Source organism: Amblyomma americanum, chromosome 10 (genome assembly GCF_052857255.1).
Source record: "Amblyomma americanum isolate KBUSLIRL-KWMA chromosome 10, ASM5285725v1, whole genome shotgun sequence".
Classification (NCBI taxonomy): domain Eukaryota; kingdom Metazoa; phylum Arthropoda; class Arachnida; order Ixodida; family Ixodidae; genus Amblyomma; species Amblyomma americanum.
The window spans coordinates 34,323,304-34,329,303 of NC_135506.1; positions in this window are offsets into that span (position 1 = coordinate 34,323,304).

Here is a 6,000-nt window from a genome sequence, read left to right on the forward strand (position 1 = left end):
GTTACCTGAAATCTGTGCGGCGAAAAAGCAATTCGCTTTTGTTCCGACAGGATTTTCCATCTAGTGATTAGACAGTTATTATAATTTTGATTCGGCAGTGGTTCGATGCGTGTCGTGCGAAGAAAGAAACTCTAAATAACGTCACTCATTTAGGTCCTATGACGTGTTCTAAAAAGCAGCGTGTACGAACACTGCAAGAGGTGAAGTAATGTCCTAGTCTCGATATCTCTAGTATACGCATAGAAAACGATTCATTCGGCACACAGTTAATACAGTTTGTAGGTCTGTTCATCTCGGAGTGTTAGGCTACAGCGGATTTGTGAAGGACCAGTTACGGTCGTCAAATGTTTCGCTTTCAAATCCCTAACCTTCTTAATTCCTACAGCAAACCCTCTCCATTTTCTTGATAAAGGTTTGCTGTCTATCTTAAAACCTGGCATCGGACTTGATTTGTTGAGTACCTCCTTAGATCTGTTGTATGTTTCTGCTATGAAAAGGCATGTTTATGTAGTGTTGTATTGTGTATCATTCTTGTCATTTCAATGCTCCTGATTTTGTTCTTAAAAGCAAATTCTTGGCTCAGATTTGTATAAGTAAGCTTGATCACTTTTTTTGTTGTTATATGTACTCTGTTGTTGCCGCTGTTTCCTGTAGGAAGAAGGTGCGCTGCTTTGTCGAGCCAATCTAAGGATTTTTGGGCGCACCTCCTAACATTACCTAATGTTGAAATAAAAGTATTTTGTATTTTTGTCGTTTGTGGCGTTTAACTTCCCAAAGCGACTCAGGCTTGAGGGACGTCGTAGTGGCAGGCTGCGGAAATTTCCACCACCTGGGGTTCTTTAACGCGCACTGAGATCGCACAGTACACGGGCCTCCAGAATTTCGCCATCGAAATTCGCCTCCATTGAAATTCATCCGCCGCGGCCGAGATCGAACCCGCGTCTTTCGGGTCAGCAGCCGAGATTTTGTATTTTTGTACTCGTACAGCAGCGGCTATGATAGGAGCTGTGGGAAAGAAGGCGCCTGAATTTGCGCACAAAGACACCCCAAAAGTGCACACTTTGTCAGTATCGATGATTCATCACTAGAAAAGCGGTTATTTTGGGGGTTTATAGAGATCGTAGGTAAGACCAACTGATTGTGCACATCGTTTTTCTTACGGCAATAATGTTACTTTCCAGGACCCCCAGAAGCTGAAATCGCGGCTCGGGCTTACTCTGGCCGTGCTTGGAGTCACTGTATTGGTAACGCTTGTGGCCTTGGCGATCGCCTCACTTGTATGGCGCTCCCCAGCGCACTGGGGGAACACCTGCAAGACGCATGCCTGCCTCGCCTACTCGACCAGGCTCCTCGCCTCCATCAACGAATCGGTGGACCCGTGCCAGAGCTTCACGCACTTCGTCTGCGACGGCTGGCGCCAGAAGAACCGACATACCGTTTGGAACGACCAGTTCATTTCCCTGTTGGACAAGGTGACCGCGTCGCTGAAGAGTGCAGACGTGCCTGCATCGGGGCAAGACATGGAGCAGCGGGCCGCCATCATGTACAGGAGCTGCGTCGATGTGCTCGAAGGGGAGAGAGACGAGCTGCCAGCCGTCAAGAACGCGCTGGTTGAGGCAGGCATCGTGTGGCCGAAGCCTTCCAAGGGCGCAGACGTTCTGTACACGCTCCTCTGCAGCTCTTTGAAGCTGGGCTGGGACGTGCTCCTGGACTTCGACGTCGCGCCCGATGGCGGCGGGATCAATCTAGTTTCTGGCAAGTTCCTTTACTTCGTGGTCAAGAGGTATAGGGACTTCGCGACCGGCACGGATGAGGCGTACTTTGAGTTCCTGAAGGAACGCTTTCACGCCGAAGGCGAGGATACGGTGACGTACCAGGACATATACGCGTCGGTCGAAACAGCCCTGAGCTACCTCTCTAAAGCTCGTTACGAAGCAGCTGACGAGAATAACGCTGACGTTCTTCTAAACTTGACTCAGCTTGGCCTCACGGAAGTTAACTGGACAGCGACGCTTTTAAAACTTGACATCAGGATGAACAGTAGTCTCACGCTGACGACCACATCGCCCCGTTATCTGGAGCGAGTGTTGTATCTCTGGCGGCGGTACGGCACGGACTCATTCCATACATTGATCTCTTGGTGCACCGTTCAAGTGGCGGCCCTTTTCGCGAATAAAGACTTAATTTTCAACCATTACAACCGTGACTACCAAACGACGCAGGCACAGGATTTTCTGCGTCACGAGAGCAATGTTAATCTCCGGGCACTCGCTGTTCGACAAATACTATGCTGAGGCCCTTCAAGGCGAAGCACTTAATCTCGCAAAAAGTGTGGCTCAGTCCGTGCGAACCGCTTTTTTCCGGCGTCTTTCCAACTGGACGTACTTTGACGAAGGCATCAACGTGGTCAGCAACTGGAGCTCTTCGGAAATCGTCTTCCGTAACATAGAGCACATCGGAGAGGAGGAAATCCTGGCTGCAGACCATGTGCCTGACTTGAATAATTCTTTCGTGCGGAACTGGCAACAGTCGGTGCACGTCAGAAAGGACGCAGAATTAGGACATATGTTAGACCTTATGCAAGATTTGGAGGTGTCCATCGTGTCCTACGACAAGCGAGACTTCGAGCTGATGCCTTACGCTCTATCCTTCCCTCTATTTGATCCGCAGCTCCCTTCGTCTTTAAACTACGGCGGCTTAGGAGCTGAGGTCGCCTTATCACTGGCGACCTTGTTCCTTTCCGCGTACTACGCAACCAATTCTTCGTTTGTTGAGCCCGTGATGGACTGCTTGAAAGCAGGCACGTCCGGCAGCGCCGGTGAACTAGGGTATTACGCCAAAGAAGTAATTGGCTATGGCGCTCTTGTGGATGCCTACAATGCCCAAGAGAGAGCTTTGGACAGCAGCAGCCTATTCGGTTTGGAGAAGTACAGCGGACTGCAGCTGTTTTTCATCGCGCTGTGTTACGTCAATTGCTATGGCGGCTCTGAAAATACAAACCACGAGTCGATCTGCACTCCCGCGCTGCAGCACATGCCACAGTTCGCCAAGGCTTTTAACTGCACTCCCGGTGACCCGATGAATCCTTCTAAGCAGTGCAGACTGTTTTGAGATAGGTGGCGCCGCCCTGTTTAGCTTGCTGCCTATCGAGCTCCGCTTTCACCTGCCCCTGGCCTAATCCAGTGCTTCGCCCGCCCCTGGATTTCCTCTCCATCGTTTCCGGAAGGCTTCCGAAGCACGTGGATACCATCGGCATCACGGCCCGCTGCCGGGCTGGCCCTTCAAGCGCCTCCAAAAGTCTGAAGCGGCGCGGCGCCTCGCTAACCCTAACGCGCCGCGCCTGCACCTCTGCAATGCAGCGTCTCACGAAGCCCCTGCAGCCCAGACCCACTGATGCCGCCACCGCGGGGCCTACTCCAACCGCCCACGCCACCGCGCAAAATCCTGTCGCAACCAACACTGTGAGCGACGCTGGGAGCTCCGGATCGACGGCCGCGGCGCAGCCGGCAGCGTTCGTCGTCGCCGCAGCGTCCACTGCTCGCCAACTCCACGCTCTAAGAGACGTCAACACCTTTGGGCCCATAGACGCGTCGCAGCCGCCTGCGTTCGTCGACGTCGCCGGTGCCGCCGCGCCTACACCAGCCACATTACCCGCTGACACCAAGACCTGCAGCCCGGCACCAGCGTCGCAGATTGCGCCCCAGGCTGACGATTCGTCGGCAGACATGGACTTCATGGCGTCCCCGGTAGACGACACTTCATCCCCGGAAATCGGCTGGAGCACCATCGGTGCCAGCCGTAAGCCTGCTTCCGCCACCCGACCCCGCTCCGAGCTCATCACTGTTGGCATACAACTCCCTCCTGGTACCCTCAATCCCAAGCTGCCTCTCTACGACGTGCTCGCCGCAGTCACCTCCGCTGCACAACTTTCCTCCAAGACCAGTGCAGACATCACCCTTCAGGCCAAGCCAGCCCAAAGCCTTGTGTTTTTAAAAACTCATTCTCCTCTCACCGCCCACCTCCTACTTTCTATCACGCACCTTCACCTTCACGGTAAGCCTGTCAGCATCAAAACTTATTCCCCCCATCCTCCCATCTCATGCCTCGGCGTCATCCATAACGCCGGTGGCCACTTCACTCCTGATGAGCTCATGCATGAACTAGAATCTTTCAAAACAGATATTCTCGCTGCTCGCATGATGGGATCCACTCAATCAGTGCTCATAACGTTCGCTGGTACCGTCATCCCCCACTTTGTTAACAAAGATGCATCGCCTTTTTGCCGCGTTTGTGGGAATCAAGACACTAAAGGACAACAGGCAATTTTGACGGCTTTTTTTCAGCGCAATTACTCACGTTCTGTGAAGAGGAGGGAATGAAGATGAAGCTCAAAGCAGCTGCCAGGCGGGATTTTGCACATGCCAGATGACCTGCAGGTTCGGCATGGGAGCAGTAGAGTTTTCCGCTCTAAAAACAATTGGCATCCTGGGTAAAGACAGATTGATACTGGCGAGTGGCAGACATCGTGCGGCAGATTTATGTTCATTTGTATGAATCCGGCAGAACTTTGGAAACGGGTGCCTTTTGCATTACTAATGAGGGTGTGGAGGAGGTGCCTTCGGTGGGGAGGGGGTTAGCTGGGGTATGCGTGCCGCTCTGTCACTCAGGGCACGGAGCGAGAGAGGTGCAGCAGCGAAACACGTGTCGTCACGAATGTCGGTATTTTGTTTTGACCAATCAGTTATTGGCATTCTGGACAATTAGCGTGGCGTATTTTAATGACGCCATGCGTGAAGTCACATTAATTTGACCAGTAATAAATCGGGGCGCTTTGTCATGACCTCAGGTGTTACAACGCCAACGACCTCGAAATAAACGGGAAACAGGAAAATGACAACTCCCTCTGTAAAACAAGAAAAAAAAGCCGACCGGACTTCGCCTTTGAGCGACCGTTCCTTGCCAAAGCCGTTAACAAATCGAGATCGTGCGCATGCTCGTCTGGTCTTGCATGCAGTCCTCGATATGCTTTAAGATGCGTAGGGTGCCGCCGCAGGGTGGCCCTCCCTCCCCATCATAGCGTCCTCACGGGCAGCTATCGTTTGAGCTTTCCTCCATAGTGACGTGTCCGCTTTTTTGCTGTGCTACGACCTTCATGTTCACCTTCGTCGCCGCGGCTGTTCGCTTGGCAGACACGTCCGCAACTGCGCTGGCTGCTGCTCGGCCGCTCCTCTTCGCCAGTTGTGGCATGTGATGTGTCACGTGATTCGCTCTTGCGCTTGGCAGCCATGTCCGCCGCTGCGCCGACCGCCGCTCTGCAGAGCTCTCGCTCTTGCACTTGTGGCACGTGATGCACCACGCGATTTGCTCTCGCTGAAACAGTTCGCTCTCGTTGAAGTCTTCATACAATAGAGGTGAACCGAAGCTAAACCGTGTCTAACCACAAACCATGCTTAACAGAGCTTGGCCCAGCTGGGTTGAACCACAGCCACTTTTAATTTTTTTTTTACGAAAGGAAATGGCGCTGAAAAGGAAGGAAATATTTTGCTGGGTGTTTTTCGTGCCTTAAAACACCAATATCTCTGTACAAAGCGGCTGTACAGCTTCTCTGTACACCCTCTGTACAGAGTCAGACCCGAAACTATTACACCATTTCACGGTCCTCAAACACACCACCACTACCACCAGTCCTCACCACTTCCCAGTCCATTGCGCCTTCCTACAGACGCACTACGATTGCTTGAACGAGTACTTTCCACTTCCCTCTACACTGCTTCACATCTGTTGTGTCTGCATAGTGTTCTATGCTTCATTATGGTCGTGTTTCTCTTTCCTTTCGTCTTGAGGTGTTCTTCGTTGGTGACTTTCGATATTTTCTTCCAAGTTCAATCGAATCTACACCCAGATGTCTACTTCTCCACTCCGATGCTTGCTGCTTACTCTCCACAAGATTACAGTAATTAAATTACTTCTCTCGGTAATTTGTAATGTAATTCATTACTT